General features: G+C 40.1%; 1 non-coding gene across 1 annotated transcript; it reads left to right on the forward strand.

Moving 5' to 3' along the window:
• The first annotated feature begins 15,245 nt into the window (after window positions 1-15,245).
• Window positions 15,246-15,353, forward strand: LOC130956161 (small nucleolar RNA R71). Its single transcript, XR_009077023.1, has one exon. It is a non-coding gene; the product is annotated as a small nucleolar RNA R71 (small nucleolar RNA).
• The last annotated feature ends 1,110 nt before the right edge of the window (window positions 15,354-16,463 follow it).

A 16,463-nucleotide genomic window follows, 5' to 3' on the forward strand; every position in this document is an offset into this window, starting at 1 on the left:
TTTTATTTTCCAGTATTACCACCGGATACATAAATGCCACAGACACATAACTGGGTGAACCTTTTCAGATTGTGACTCAGCTTTGCTAGAGTCCCCAGTTAGAGGTGCCCAGAGTTCGTAAGCACACTCTTTTTGCTTTGGATCACGACTTTAACCACTTAGTTTCAAGCTTTTCACTTGGACCTTCATGACACAAGCACATGGTTAGGGACAGCTTGATTTAGCCGCTTAGGCCAGGATTTTATTCCTTTGGGCCTTCCTATCCACTGATGCTCAAAGCCTTGGATCCTCTTTACCCTTGCCTTTTAGTTTAAAGGGTTACTGACTTTTTACTCTTGTCTTTTGGTTTAAAGAGCTATTGGCTTTTTCTGCTTGCTTTTTCTTTTTCTTTCTTTATTTTTCGCAAGCTTTGTATTTTTCACTGCTTTTTCTTGCTTCAAGAATCAATTTTATGATTTTTCAGATTATCAATAACATTTCTCATTTTTTCATCATTCTTTCAAGAGCCAACAATTTTAACATTCATAAACTTCACTATAAAAAATATGCACTGTTCAAGCATTCATTCAGAAAAACAAAAAGTATTGCCACCACATCAAAATAATTAAACAAATTTCAAGAAAAATTTTGAAATTCATGTACTTCTTGTTCTTTTGCAAATAGAAACATTTTTCATTTAAGAAAGGTGAAGGATTCATGGAACATTCATAGCTTTAAGAAATATACTCTAAACAATAATGATCATGTAATAAAGACACAAACATAGATAAAACATAAAGCATAAAATCCAAAAAACAAAAAAATAAGAACAAGGAAATTAAAGAACGGGTCCACCTTAGTGACGGCGGCTAGTTCTTCCTCTTAAAGATCCTATGGAGTGCTTGAGCTCCTCAATATCTCTTCCTTGCCTTTGTTGCTCCTCCCTCATGGCTCTTTGGTCTTCTCTAATTTCATGGAGGATAATGGAGTGCTCTTGGTGCTCCATCCTTAGTTGCTCCATATTGGAACTCAAATCTCCTAAAGAGGTGTTGAGTTGCTCCCAATAGTTGTGTGGAGGAAAATGCATCCCTTGAGGCATTTCAGGGATTTCTTGATGAGGGATTTCCTCATGCTCTTGTTGAGGTCCATGAGTGGCCTATTTTATTTGATCCATCCTCTTTTTAGTGATGGGCTTGTCCTCTTTAATGAGGATGTCTTCCTCTATGACAATTCCAGCTGAATTGCATAGGTGACAGATGAGATGAGGAAAGACTAACCTTGCCAAAGTGGAAGGCTTGTCAGCCACCTTGTACAGTTCTAGAGGTATGATCTAATGAACTTCCACTTCCTCTCCAATCATAATACTATGGATCATGATAGCTCGATCCACAGTTACTTTGGACTGGTTGCTAGTATGAATGATAGAGCGTTGGATGAACTCCAACCATCCTCTAGCCACGGGTTTGAGGTCAGGCCTTCTTAGTTGAATCGGCTTACCTTTGGAGTCTCTTTTCCATTGGACTCCTTCCACACAGATGTCAATGAGGACTTGGTCAAACCTTTGATCAAAGTTGACTCTTCTAGTGAAAGGATGAGAATCTCCTCTCATTATTGGCAAGTTGAATGCCAGCCTCACAGTTTCCGGACTAAAATCCAAGTATCTCCCCCGAACCATTGTGAGCCAATTCTTTGGGTTTGGGTTCATACTTTGATCATGGTTTTTAGTGATCCATGCATTAGCATAGAACTCTTAAACCATTGTGATTCCGACTTATTGGATAGAGTTGGTGAGAGCTTCCCAACCTCTTCTCCGAACCTCACGTCGGATCTCCGGATATTAACTCTTTTTGGGCATGAAGGGGACATCTTGGATCACCTTTTTCTTGGACACAAATTCATAGAAGTGGTCTTGATGGACCTTTGAGATGAATCTGTCCATCTCCCATGACTCGGAGGTGGGAGATGACATGTCATCATGATATGTTTTTCTATGCTTTTTCATACAAGAAATTGATAATTAGTGATTAAATATTGCATTATTTTGTGCTTAAATGGTATATTTCCTTGATCTTTTGATTTGATAAACTTTGTAGGAAATAAGTAGAAAAAGAAGTAAAGAAGCACAAATTAAGCTCAATTAAGCTCAAAAGGAGCAAAGAGGATTTGCAACCCTGACCTCTTCACACTCCAACAAGAATAACTCGAGCTACAAAACTCCAAATGAGGTGATTTTAGTGGAATTGGAAAGTAGACATCTAGAGATTTCCAAGCATATATCGCATTGCATGGTGGACACTAAATTTTAGGGAGAAAACTTGCCCCGAAAGTACATAGATGAACACGGTATCAACCTACAATAAGGCCAGATAACCTCTTCACCTTCCAATGAGGATAACTTGAGCTGTAGAGCTGTAGACCTCAGAAGCTGGTGCTAAGTTTGGCCTCTAAATAGCGCCCATAGCACTACGTTTTGTTAGTGAACGCAACGCTCCTTCTATGAGCGCTACGTTTTCTTAGTTTGCGCTACGCTTTAAGCGCCAAGGCCTCCACACAGCACGACCATGCCTTCTTCAAAGGACGATAACTTGAGCTACAGATGTCCGATTGATGCATTTCCAGTTGCATTGAAAAGTAGACATTCAGAGATTTCCAACGATATATAGCAAACCATATTTGGAATGAAATGGAAGCACAAGCGAAAGGCATCTTTAAGGCCCAAAAATCAACTAAGCAAGTGCTTACACCAAGGCTCAACGAGGGGAACCACTTAGCGCTCAACCAAAGACCCAGTGCTCAAATGTGTAGTGCTACATTCACTAAGTCACCTTTATCGTGACTTTCACACTTGGGAGGCCATCCTATGCACTAAGTAGCGCTCAAAAATTGAGCGTAGCGCTCACTTAGTGAACGCTAGGAGAGCTAGCCAAGGGAGGGAGGCACACAAGGCATGTGGAGCGCTACGTTCACAATCCTAACTGAGCGCTCCATTGGAAGCATGCCCCAACCCATTTTTAAACAAATGCCACCTAACCCATGCCACTTGAACCAAGCCATCCGGATCCATTCTTCTTCAAATCCAAAGCAAGCAAAGTCCATGGACATCACTCAAAGGCACAAGAAACAATTAGATTATGAATTTCATTTTAATTGTAATTTGTTTTCAATTTCTATTTCATTTTCATTTTCTAAAAAGCCTATAAAAAGGCATCAGTTTCATTTTCAAAAAGAGGGGAGGCTGGCTCTAATTGAGAGCAGTAGGAGTACGAGCAGAATAGAGAGCTCTTGTAAACACTTTTAATTTTTTGCACTTTCATTGCATTCAATTTCACTTATGCACTTTCAATCTCTACAATTCTCTTCTGAAATTTCTTTTTCTACACTTTTACATTTTGCTTGAGCTGAGTTTGTTTTCTATGCAATTTAAATTCTCTGCCTCCTTGCTAATTTTCCTTTCTGAAATTTTACATGAGTTTGCTGTGAGCTTGATTTACATTTCTAAGCAATTTAAATTTTCCTGCACCTCAATCCCCTTTTCTATTGATGCAATTTACTTTGCTTGTCATTTAAGATTCTGTCACTTGCTCTAAGCTTTGATTTACTGCCTCTTTAATTTCCAGCACCCAATCCCCTTTACATTTACAACAATTTACATTTCTTGTCATCTAAGCTTCTGCAATTTACATTCTGCGATCTAAATTTCCTGCAATTTACATTCTATTGCTTCAATTTCATCCAATTCACCAATGTTAGCTTGACTAAACTAATAACTCACTAAAGTTTCTTGATCCATCAATCCCTGTGGGATCGACCGCACTCTTGTGAGTTATTACTACTTGATGCGACCCGGTATACTTGCCGGTGGGTTTTGTGTGGAAATCTTAATTTTCCCTCATCATATTTTTGGCGCTGTTGCCGGGGATTGATTTAGATCAACAATGATTAAGTGGGTGAGAAGTCTAGATCAAGCATTTTCTTTGTTTTTGTTCTCTAATTTAAGCTGATAGCAAGGTGTTTGAATTATTGTCTTACTAAAAAATTCTTCTCTGTGACATGAATTTCAATTTTCTTTGGTAGTGTGTTTTACAAAATTCAAATGGAGTTCAACTCATCTTATGATCAAACAAATTTTATGGGATATTACCCACCATCACCAATGTCTAATGGTGGCTGGGAATATCACCAAGAAAATACAAATTCTGAGCACTCCAATCCATGGAGATTTGCTTCAGAGACACAAGATGAGCAAGAGAATCATATGGGATATTTCCCTCCACCACAAAATGATGCAAGTCATTATTTTAATGGTGGCTGGGAGTATCACCAAGAAATGATAAATGATCAAGCAAATCACATGAGATATGTCCAGAACCACAAAATGATTTATGTCATTATCCTCATGGTAGTTGGGCATATCAACAAGAGTATGAACAATTAAGTGAAATGAACTATTTTCCAAAGCCACAAAGTGACTCATATTTCTATGATACTGACATAAATTGTGGCTGGGAAGGGAATTTCAATGTTTCATCTTCTGTTCATCAAGGAACATCATAATTTGATTGTGCTGCCAATGCATACATAGAAAATTGTTCCCCAATGTCACAAGATGATTCATACTGTGATGAATTCAACAATTCTTCAAGTTGTGCTTGGGAGAATCAAAATCAGAAAGTATTTGACAATTCATACTCTACTTATCAAGAGCTATCATCACTTAAGCAAACCTTCAATTCATTCATGGAAAGAAGTTGAACCTCACCACCCAGTTTTTCATCTGAAAATTCTTCATCACTTAACTATCCTTTGACACAAAATCTCTCCAAAACTCACAATCCACACAAACTTCCATGAACCAAAGCCTCTCAAGGCTTGAAGCCATGCTTGAAAGATATGAAAGGGAAGCACAGGGATCCTGGAATGAGCAAGAAAACTCCCTCAAAAACATAGAAGTGATGGTAAACCAAATTTTGAGTGCAAGGGAGGAAGTGGAAGAGCAAGAAAGTGAGGAAGACAATCAAGGAGATCCAAACTCAAGTGAAGCAAAAAGTTATATAGAAGAAGGGCTCATGGAGCAACCAATTCAAAAGTCTTTTGATGAAGAAAATACTCCAATAATCACACAACCACCAAGTCTTAATATACAAGAAGTGAAGGCAACTAACAAGCTCAATCAAGCAATTAACAAAAGAAAGCTTGCTGGGGAGATATCAAGGCAGGGGACACTAGTGATGACAAGTCATCATATGCTTGTTTTCCAAGCTAGTTTCACTTGTTTCATTAGTTTTTATGCACTTTCTTGCATTACAAGTAGGCAATTTGGAGTGGAATTGCATGGTTTCCTTGAATCAATCAACCACCCTCTAATTGACATAAAATCATGAAGTTTGAGCTAAAATTAATTAAATTTTAAATGAATTTTAAGCTTTGTGAATTTTGTGATACTTTGATTGGTTGTTTTGATTGCTTGTAGGAGAAAAAACGGTTGAAAAAGGGATTTTAGGCACACTTTTTGAAGAAAAAGCACGCTTTAGACCTTAGGCAATGCTTTGAAAAGCGTGACCTAAGGAACCAATAGCGTGGCACAAGAAACCCAAGGCGTGGCACAAGACCCAAAAGCGTGGCGCATGCTCAAGGGAGCAAGGAAGCATAGCGCTCAGTTAACTTGCTCAGTTAACTAAGTTAACTGAGCGCCAGTCTTGTGCACCAAAGGAAGCAAAGCACCAGCCCAGCATCAAACCAAGGCCAAGGAAGCACCAGCACTAAGTTAAAACATTTTAACTGAGCGCCCAAGAGAAAGCAAGGAAGCATTGGCACTCAGTTAAATTATTTACCTTTATCGTGCCTCTCTAAGAAAGAAATCAAAGGAAAATGGCAAAAGTGGGGAAGCCAAGGATTGAACCATGCACATGAGGATTGAGGACCGCTACTCTTCACCAAGAAAAATGCCAAAATGCTCTATTCAAGGTTCGAACAATGCACCTCATGGAACCAAGGGAAGGAGCACTCTACTTGGCCAAGGAAATAAACACCAAAATGCAACCCTCCAAGCTTGAACCAGGAGCCTCAACCTCACCATGAAAGGCGCTACATGAAGAGAAGGGGCGCTCAGTTAAAACATTTTAACTGAGTGCTACCCTGATTGCATGCCTCAAGGATGTTGTACGCAACATATGGGCCAAGAATACAAGGTGGGGCGCTCAGTTAAAACATTTTAACTGAGCGCTACCCTGGAGCAAGACACGCACAAAACCTCCAAGCAAAAGCAAGAAGTGAGCGCTCAGTTACCTTATTTAACTGAGCGGTTCATTGGGAGGTGCACCATGGTCCAATTCCATCCAATTGCCACTTTGGATCCAATTCTCCATCAAATGAAAAGCCCACTCCAAATTCCAAAAATCAAAAATAGAAAGTGTATAAATAGGACTTAGTTTGATTTAGATAGGACTTTTTTTTACTTCATTAATTTTACTTTGAATTTTTCTGTGCTTTGGAATTTTCATTAGCTGTGAACTTGGAATTGAGAATTGGGATTGAGAGCTGAGTTCTCTCCTCCTTGTTCTCTTTTGCTTTCTTTTGCTTTTTTGTTTGTGAGTTGTGGATAGAGATTGAAGAAATTCTGTTTCAATCCTTGATCTACAATTCATCTTTGTTCTCTTCTGCATAATTCTGATGAATTATTTTTTGAATTCAGATCTCTGATTTCATTTCTGCTTTCTCTGTTATATTTGTTGTCTTCTCTTGGAATTTGAATTGAGATTGAAGAACTTCACTGATTCTAAGTTTGAGAATCATCTTTTACCTCTCTTCTCAATTATTCCAAGAAGTTGATCTAAGTTTCTTCACTGTTTTTATTTTCTTTTCTTCTGCAATTTGCTCTCTGATTGAACCAAGGGAAGATTTGAGATCTAGAACTGTTATCTACTCTCTGAGCCTCTGAGCTCTTGGCTTTCTTCCCTAGTTCATGCAATTGAGTTGAGTTTACTTTCTGTTTGATCTTCATTCAAATTTTGTTTAGATCTACGGTGTTTAATTCAATTTCCTTACTTTCTGTTGTTAAATTCTACAATCCCAGCTCCCTGCACCCTTTATTATTCAGTCAATTTACATTTCTTGCATTTTAAGCTTCAGCTATTTACATTCTTGCAACCTGAGTTTGAGTCATTTATATTACTTGCACTTTAAGATTCAGCTATTTTACTTCTTGTCTCTTTAATTTACTGCAATTTCCCCTTCCCACTTTTACAATTCATGCAATTTAGCTTTTGTCTGCTACAAACCAATCACATAAATTCTTGTTTGCTTGACTAAATCAACCACTAAACTAATATTGCTCAATCCTTCAATCCCTGTGGGATCGACCTCACTCATGTGAGTTATTATTACTTGATGCGACCCGGTACACTTGCCGGTGAGTTTTGTGTTGGATCGTTTTCCACACATCAAGTTTTTTGCGCCGTTGCCGGGGATTGAAATAGATTGACAATGATTAAGTGAGGTGGTGATCTAGATTAAGCATTTTTTCCTCTGTTCTTAACTAACACATTAACTGTTTGATTATTTGCCTAAGCTAACCAAAACTTCATTCTACCAATAGATTGAAGTTTCACTGGTTTTCTGGTTCTGTGTGTTTCTTGCGTTGTGTTTGTATGTCAGGTACAGGGAGAGCTACCCCTATTTTCTCTGAAACTGACCAAAGAACTCTTCGAAGGTTGAGAAGAGAAGCTAGAGGGAAGGCTGTTGTTGGAGAAGAGAAGTCAGAAGAAGAATTCCAAGAGATGGAAGGAGATCCATCTAATCCTACTCAACCAGAAGGAAGGGTCAACAACAATCCACAACAGAGGAGAGTACTAGCCTCTTATACATTTGCAAACTCTAGACATTGTGGGAGTAGCATTCTTACCCCTAATATCAATGCACACTTTGAACTGAAGCCACAACTCATCACATTGGTTCAAAACAATTGCTCTTTTGGAGGAGGGCCACTTGAAGACCCGAATCAACATCTATCCACCTTTTTGAGGATTTGTGACACAGTTAGAAGCAATGGAGTGCACCCTGACATCTACAAGCTGCTGTTATTCCCATTCTCTCTCAAAGACAAAGCCACTCAATGGCTAGAAACATTCCTAAAAGAGAGCATCAACACTTGGGATGATTTGGTGAGCAAGTTTCTTGCCAAATTTTACCCCCCTCAAAGGATCATTAGATTGAAGACTGAGGTGTAGACATTCACACAAATGGATGCTGAAACTTTATATGAGGTCTGGGAGAGATATAAGACTCTGCTGAGGAAATGTCCACTAGAGATGTTTACTAAATGGGACAAGCTGCAGAACTTCTATGAAGGGCTCACTCTAAAGGCTCAAGAGGCACTTGATCACTCAGCTGGAGGATCATTGCAAATGATGAAAACTGCAGAGGAGGCTCAAAACCTCATTGACATGGTGGCCAACAACCAATATTTCTTTGCTCACCAAAGGCAGTGCCAACCATCACAGAGGAAAGGAGTGTTAGAATTGGAAGGAGTGGATACAATTTTGGCTCCACACAAAGTGATGCAGCAGCAAATTCAGCAACAATTTGAACAAATGGCCACGAGGATTGATGGCCTACAAGTTGCATCAGTGAGTGCCACAAACCTACCAATAACTCCTTGGGGGCAGATGAAGAGAACCAAGAAGAACAGCAACAAGAGCAAGTGCTGTATATGCACAACCAAAATTCTGGACAAAATGAGGTGTATGGTGACACCTACAATCCATCTTGGAAGAACCACCCAAACCTTAGGTGGGGAGACAACCACAACCAAAATCAACAACCATGGCAATGGAACTCAAATTAAAATACTCCAAGAAACAACTAAAACCACAACCAGTAGCAGACTAACTAAAATCCTTACAGAAAACCCCAAAATAATTACCCCAATTCCAACCATTTTCCATCCAATAATCAAACCACCAACCAAAACACTTACCATCAACCATCAACACCCTACAACCAACCAATTTCACAAGACTCTCAGAGGATCACTGGTGCGCGAAATCGTGATCACTACAACTTCGTACAACTAACCAGCAAGTGCACTGGGTCGTCCAAGTAATAAACCTTACGCGAGTAAGGGTCGATCCCACGGAGATTGTTGGTATGAAGCAAGCTATGGTCACCTTGTAAATCTTAGTCAGGCAGGCTCAAATGGGTATAGATGATGAATAAAACATAAAGATAAAGATAGAGGTACTTATGTATATCATTGGTGAGAGCTTCAGATAAGCGTATGAAGATGCTTTCCCTTCCGTCTCTCTGCTTTCTTACTGTCTTCATCCAATCCTTCTTACTCCTTTCCATGGCAAGCTTATGCAAGGGTTTCACCGTTGTCAGTGGCTACCTCCCATCCTCTCAGTGAAAACGTTCCTATGCTCTGTCACAGCATGGCTAATCATCTGTCGGTTCTCGGTCAGGCCGGAATAGAATCCAGTGATTCTTTTGCGTCTGTCACTAACGCCCCGCCTGCTAGGAGTTTGAAGCACGTCACGGTCATTCAATCATTGAATCCTACTCAGAATATCACAGACAAGGTTAGACCTTCCGGATTCTCTTGAATGCCGCCATCAGTTCTTGCCTATACCACGAAGATTCTGATCTCACGGAATGGTTGGCTCAGTTGTCAGGCGAGCACTCGGTTGTCAGGCGATCAACCATGCATCGTGTATCAGGAATCAAAGAGATATTCACTAGAGCCTTGTTGCTTGTAGAACAGAAGTGGTTGTCAGTCACTTTGTTCATAAGTGAGAATGATGATGAGTGTCACGGATCATCACATTCATCAAGTTGAAGAACAAGTGATATCTTGGACAAAGATCAAGCGGAATTGAATAGAAGAACAATAGTAATTGCATTAATACTCGAGGTACAGCAGAGCTCCACACCTTAATCTATGGTGTGTAGAAACTCCACCGTTGAAAATACATAAGAACAAGGTCTAGGCATGGCCAAATGGCCAGCCTCCCAAAGAGGGTTCAATCATAAAAACATGATCAAAAGATGAAAATACAATAGTAAAAGGTCCTACTTATAGGAAACTAGTAGCCTAAGGTGTACAAAGATGAGTAAATGACATAAAAATCCACTTCCGGGCCCACTTGGTGTGTGCTTGGGCTGAGCAATGAAGCATTTTTCGTGTAGAGACTCTTCTTGGAGTTAAACGCCAGCTTTGGTGCCAGTTTGGGCGTTTAACTCCCATTTTGGTGCCAGTTCCGGCGTTTAACGCTGGAAATTCTGTAGGTGACTTTGAACGCCGGTTTGGGCCATCAAATCTTGGGCAAAGTATGGACTATCATATATTGCTGGAAAGCCCAGGATGTCTACTTTCCAACCGCGTTGAGGGCGCGCCAATTGGGCTTCTGTAGCTCCAGAAAATCCACTTCGAGTGCAGGGAGGTCAGAATCCAACAGCATCTGCAGTCCTTTTCAGTCTCTGAATCAGATTTTTGCTCAGGTCCCTCAATTTCAGCCAGAAAATACCTGAAATCATAGAAAAACACACAAACTCATAGTAAAGTCCAGAAAAGTGAATTTTAACTAAAAACTAATAAAAATATACTAAGAACTCAACTAAAACTACTAAAAACATACTAAAAACAATGCCAAAAAGCGTACAAATTATCCGCTCATCACAACACCAAACTTAAATTGTTGCTTGTCCTCAAGCGACTGAAGATCAAATAAGATAAAAAGAAGAGAATATGCAATGAACTCCAAAAATATCTATGAAGATCAGTATTAATTAGATGAGCGGGGCTTTTAGCTTTTTGCCTCTGAACAGTTTTGGCATCTCACTCTATCCTTTGAAATTCAGAATGATTGGCTTCTTTAGGAACTCAGAATCCAGATAGTGTCATTGATTCTCCTAGTTAAGTATGATGATTCTTGAACACAGCTACTTCATGAGTCTTGGCCATGGCCCAAAGCACTCTGTCTTCCAGTATTACCACCGGATACATACATGCCACAGACACATAATTGGGTGAACCTTTTCAGATTGTGACTCAGCTTTGCTAGAGTCCCCAATTAGAGGTGTCCAGGGTTCTTAAGCACACTCTTTTTGCCTTGGATCACAACTTTATTTCTTTCTTTTTCTTTCTTTTTCGTTTTTTTTTTTCGCTTGCTTCTCTCTTTTTTTTTTTGTATTCACTGCTTTTTCTTGCTTCAAGAATCATTTTTATGATTTTTCAGATCCTCAGTAACATGTCTCCTTTTTCATCATTCTTTCAAGAGCCAACCAATCATGAACCACAAATTCAAAAGACATATGCACTGTTTAAGCATACATTCAGAGAACAAAAGTATTGCCACCACATCAAAATAATTAAACTGTTATAAAATTCAAAATTCATGCAATTCTTATCTTTTTCAATTAAGAACATTGTTTATTCAAGAAAGGTGATGGATTCATAGGACATTCATAACTTTAAGGCATAGACACTAATGATCATAAGACACAAACATAGATAAACATAAGCACTAAAATTCGAAAAACAAGAAAATAAAGAACAAAGAGATTAAAGAACGGGTCCACCTTAGTGATGGCGGCTTGTTCTTCCTCTTGAAGGTCTTATGGAGTGCTTGAGCTCCTCAATGTCTCTTCCTTGTCTTTGTTGCTCCTCTCTCATGATTCTTTGATCTTCTCTAATTTCATGGAGGAGGATGGAATGTTCTTGGTGCTCCACCCTTAGTTGTCCCATGTTGGAACTCAATTCTCCTAGGGAGGTGTTTAGTTGCTCCCAATAGTCTTGTGGAGGAAAGTGCATCCCTTGAGGTATCTCAGGGATTTCATGATGAGAGGGGTCTCTTGTTTGCTCCATCCTTTTCTTGGTGATGGGCTTGTCCTCATCAATAAGGACGTCTCCCTCTATGTCAACTCCAACTGAATAACAGAGGTGACAAATGAGATGAGGAAAGGCTAACCTTGCTAAGGTAGAGGACTTATCCGCCACCTTATAGAGTTCTTGGGCTATAACCTCATGAACTTCCACTTCTTCTCCAATCATGATGCTATGGATCATGATGGCCCGGTCTAGAGTAACTTCGGACCAGTTGCTAGTGGGAATGATTGAGCGTTGGATAAACTCCAACCATCCTCTAGCCACGGGTTTGAGGTCATGCCTTCTCAATTGAACCGGCTTCCCTCTTGAATCTCTCTTCCATTGTGCGCCCTCTTCACATATGACTGTGAGGACTTGGTCCAACCTTTGATCAAAGTTGACCCTTCTAGTGTAAGGATGTTCATCTCCTTGCATCATGGGCAAGTTGAATGCTAACCTTACATTTTCCGGACTAAAATCCAAGTATTTCCCCCGAACCATAGTAAGCCAATTCTTTGGATCCGGGTTCACACTTTGATCATGGTTCTTGGTGATCCATGCATTGGCATAGAACTCTTGAACCATCAAGATTCTGACTTGTTGAATGGGGTTGGTAAGAACTTCCCAACCTCTTCTTCGGATCTCATGTCGGATCTCCGGATATTCACTCTTTTTGAGTGAAAAAGGGACCTCGGGGATCACCTTCTTCAAGACCACAACTTCATAGAAGTGGTCTTGATGCACCCTTGAGATGAATCTCTCCATCTCCCATGACTCGAAGGTGGAAGCTTTTGCCTTCCCTTTCCTCTTTCTAGAGGTTTCTCCGGCCTTGGATGCCATAAATGGTTATGGAAAAACAAAAAGCAATGCTTTTACCACACCAAACTTAAAAGGTTTGCTCGTCCTCGAGCGAAAGAAGAAAGAAGAGAGTAGAAGAAGAAGAAATGAGGAAGAAGGGAGTGGCTTAGTGTTCGGCCAAAGAGGGGGAGAAGTGGTGTTTAGGTTGTGTGAAAATGAAGGGGTGAAGAAGGGTATATATAGGAGAGGGGGGCTCATGGTTTGGACATGTATGGGTGGGTTTGGGAGGGAAAGTTGTTTGAATTTGAAGGGTGAGGTAGGTGGGGTTTTATGAAGGATGGATGTGAGTGGTGAAGAGAAAGATGGGATTTGATAGGTGAAGGGTTTTTGGGGAGGAGGTGTTGAGGTGATTGGTGAATGGGTGAAGAAGAGAGAGAGTGGTGGGGTAGGTGGGGGTCCTATGGGGTCCACAGATCCTGTGGTGTCAAGGAAAAGTCATCCCTGCACCAAATGGCATGCAAAATCACGTTTTGAGCCAATTCTGGTGTTAAACGCCGGGCTGGTGCCCATTTCTGGCGTTTAACGCCAGGTTCTTGCCCTTTTCTGGCGTTTAACGCCAGTCTGGTGCCCCTTTCTGGCGTTAAACGCCCAGAATGGTGCCAGACTGGGCGTTAAATGCCCACCTGCTAGCCTTACTGGCGTTTAAATGCCAGTAGGTTCATCCTCCAGGGTGTGCTATTTTTCTTCCTGTTTTTTATTCTGTTTTTGCTTTTTCAATTGATTTTGTGACTTCTTATGATCATCAACCTACAAAAAACATTAAATAACAAAAAGGAAATAGATAAAATATAACATTGGGTTGCCTCCCAACAAGCGCTTCTTTAATGTCAGTAGCTTGACAGAGGGCTCTCATGGAGCCTCACAGATGCTCAGAGCAATGTTGGAACCTCCCAACACCAAACTTAGAGTTTGAATGTGGGGGTTCAACACCAAACTTAGAGTTTGGTTGTGGCCTCCCAACACCAAACTTAGAGTTTGACTGTGGGGGCTCTGTTTGACTCTGAATTGAGAGAAGCTCTTCATGCTTCCTCTCCATGGTGACAGAGGGATATCCTTGAGCCTTAAACACAAAGGATTCTTCATTCACTTGAATGATTAGTTCACCTCCATCAACATCAATCACAGCCTTAGCTATGGCTAGGAAGGGTCTGCCAAGGATGATGGTTTCATCCATGCACTTCCCAGTCTCTAGGACTATGAAATCAGTAGGGATGTAATGGTCTTCAATCTTCACCAAAGCATTCTCTACAAGTCCATGAGCTTGTTTTCTTGAATTGTCTGCCATCTCTAATGAGATTCTTGCAGCTTGCACCTCAAAGATCCCTAGCTTCTCCATTACAGAGAGAGGCATGAGGTTTACACTTGGCCCTAAGTCACACAGAGCCTTCTTGAAGGTCATGGTGCCTATGGTACAAGGTATTGAAAACTTCCCAGGATCTTGTCTCTTTTGAGGTAATTTCTGCCTAGACAAGTCATCCAGTTCTTTGGTGAGCAAAGGAGGTTCATTCTCCCAAGTCTCATTTCCAAATAACTTGTCATTTAGCTTCATGATTGCTCCTAGGTATTTAGCAACTTGCTCTTCAGTGACATACTCCTCCTCTTCAGAGGAAGAATACTCATCAGAGCTCATGAATGGCAGAAGTAAATCCAATGGAATCTCTATGGTCTCATTTTGAGCCTCAGATTCCCATGGTTCCTTATTTGGGAACTCAGTGGAGGTCAGTGCACGCCCACTGAGGTCTTCCTCAGTGGCGTTCACTTCCTCTCCTTCCTCTCCAAATTCGGCCATGTTGATGGCCTTGCACTCTCCTTTTGGATTTGCTTCTGTGTTGCTTGGAAGAGTACTTGGAGGGAGTTCAGTAACTTTCTTGCTCAGCTGTCCCACTTGTGCCTCCAAGTTTCTAATGGAGGACCTTGTTTCAGTCATGAAACTTTGAGTGGTTTTGATTAGATCAGAGACCATGGTTGCTAAGTCAGAGGGGTTCTGCTTAGAATTCTCTGTCTGTTGCTGAGAAGATGATGGAAAAGGCTTGCCATTGCTAAACCTGTTTCTTCCACCATTATTGTTGTTGAAACCTTGTTGAGGTCTCTCTTGATTCTTCCATGAGAAATTTGGGTGATTTCTCCATGAAGAATTATAGGTGTTTCCATAGGGTTTTCCTAGGTAATTCACCTCTTCCATTGAAAGGTTCTCAGGATCATAAGCTTCTTCTTCAGATGAAGCATCCTTAGTACTGCTTGGTGCATTTTGCATTCCAGACAGACTTTGAGAAATCAAATTGACTTGTTGAGTCAATCTCTTGTTCTGAGCCAGAATGGCATTCAGAGTATCAATCTCAAGAACTCCTTTCTTCTGATTAGTCCCATTGTTCACAGGATTCCTTTCAGAAGTGTACATGAATTGGTTATTTGCAACCATTTCAATTAGCTCTTGAGCTTCTGTAGGCGTCTTCTTCAGATGAAGAGATCCTCCAGCAGAGCTATCCAAAGACATCTTGGATAGTTCAGAGAGACCATCATAGAAAATACCTATGATGCTCCATTCAGAAAGCATGTCAGAAGGACATTTTCTGATCAATTGTTTGTATCTTTCCCAAGCTTCATAGAGGGATTCTCCATCCTTCTGTCTGAAGGTTTGGACTTCCACTCTAAGCTTACTCAATTTTTGAGGTGGAAAGAACTTTGCCAAGAAGGCATTGACTAGCTTTTCCCATGAGTCCAGGCTTTCTTTAGGTTGTGAGTCCAACCATATCCTAGCTCTGTCTCTTACAGCAAAAGGGAATAGCATAAGTCTGTAGACTTCAGGGTCAACCCCATTAGTCTTGATAGTGTCACAGATTTGCAAGAATTCAGCTAAGAACTGATGAGGATCTTCCAATGGAAGTCCATGGAACTTGCAATTCTGTTGCATTAGAGAAACTAATTGATGCTTAAGCTCAAAGTTGTTTGCTCCAATGGCAGGGATAGAGATGCTTCTCCCATAGAAGTCGGGAGTAGGTGCAGTAAAGTCACCTAGCACCTTCCTTGCATTGTTGTTGTTTTCGGCTGCCATGGGTTCTTCTTCTTTGAAGATTTCTGTTAGGTCCTCTACAGAGAGTTGTGCCTTAGCTTCTCTTAGCTTTCGCTTCAAGGTCCTTTCAGGTTCAGGGTCAGCTTCAACAAAAATGCCTTTGTCTTTGCTCCTGCTCATATGAAAGAGAAGAGAACAAGAAAATGTGGAATCCTCTATGTCACAGTATAGAGATTCCTTGAGGTGTCAGAGGAAAAGAAAATTAGAAGGAACAGGTAGAAGAATTTGAACTTAGTCAAATAGAGTTCGAATTGTGCATTGAGAAGGAGTGGTACTCCATAAATAGAAGGATGTGAGAAGAGGGGAAGAGAATTTTTGAAAATTAAGTGAAAGATTTTGAAAACATTTTGAAAAACTTGAATTGATTTTCAAAAACCAAGAGTGGGAAAGAAATCAAGTAATTTTTTAAAAAGATTTTGAAATTAGAAATTAAAAAGATATGATTAAAAACTGTTTTGAAAAAGATGTGATTATAAAAAAGATATGAAAAAAAAAGTTATGGTTTTAAAAAGATATGATTGAAAAGATATGATTTAAAAACAAATTAAAAAGATTTGATTTTAAAAATTAATGACTTGCCTAACAAGAAAAGATATGATTCAAACTTTAAACCTTTCTCAACAGAAAAGGCAACATACTTGAAATGTTCAATCAAATCATTAATTGTTAGCAAGTATCTTTGAAAAAGGAAAGAAA

The sequence above is a fragment of the Arachis stenosperma genome, chromosome 1 (genome assembly GCF_014773155.1).
Source record: "Arachis stenosperma cultivar V10309 chromosome 1, arast.V10309.gnm1.PFL2, whole genome shotgun sequence".
NCBI lineage: Eukaryota > Viridiplantae > Streptophyta > Magnoliopsida > Fabales > Fabaceae > Arachis > Arachis stenosperma.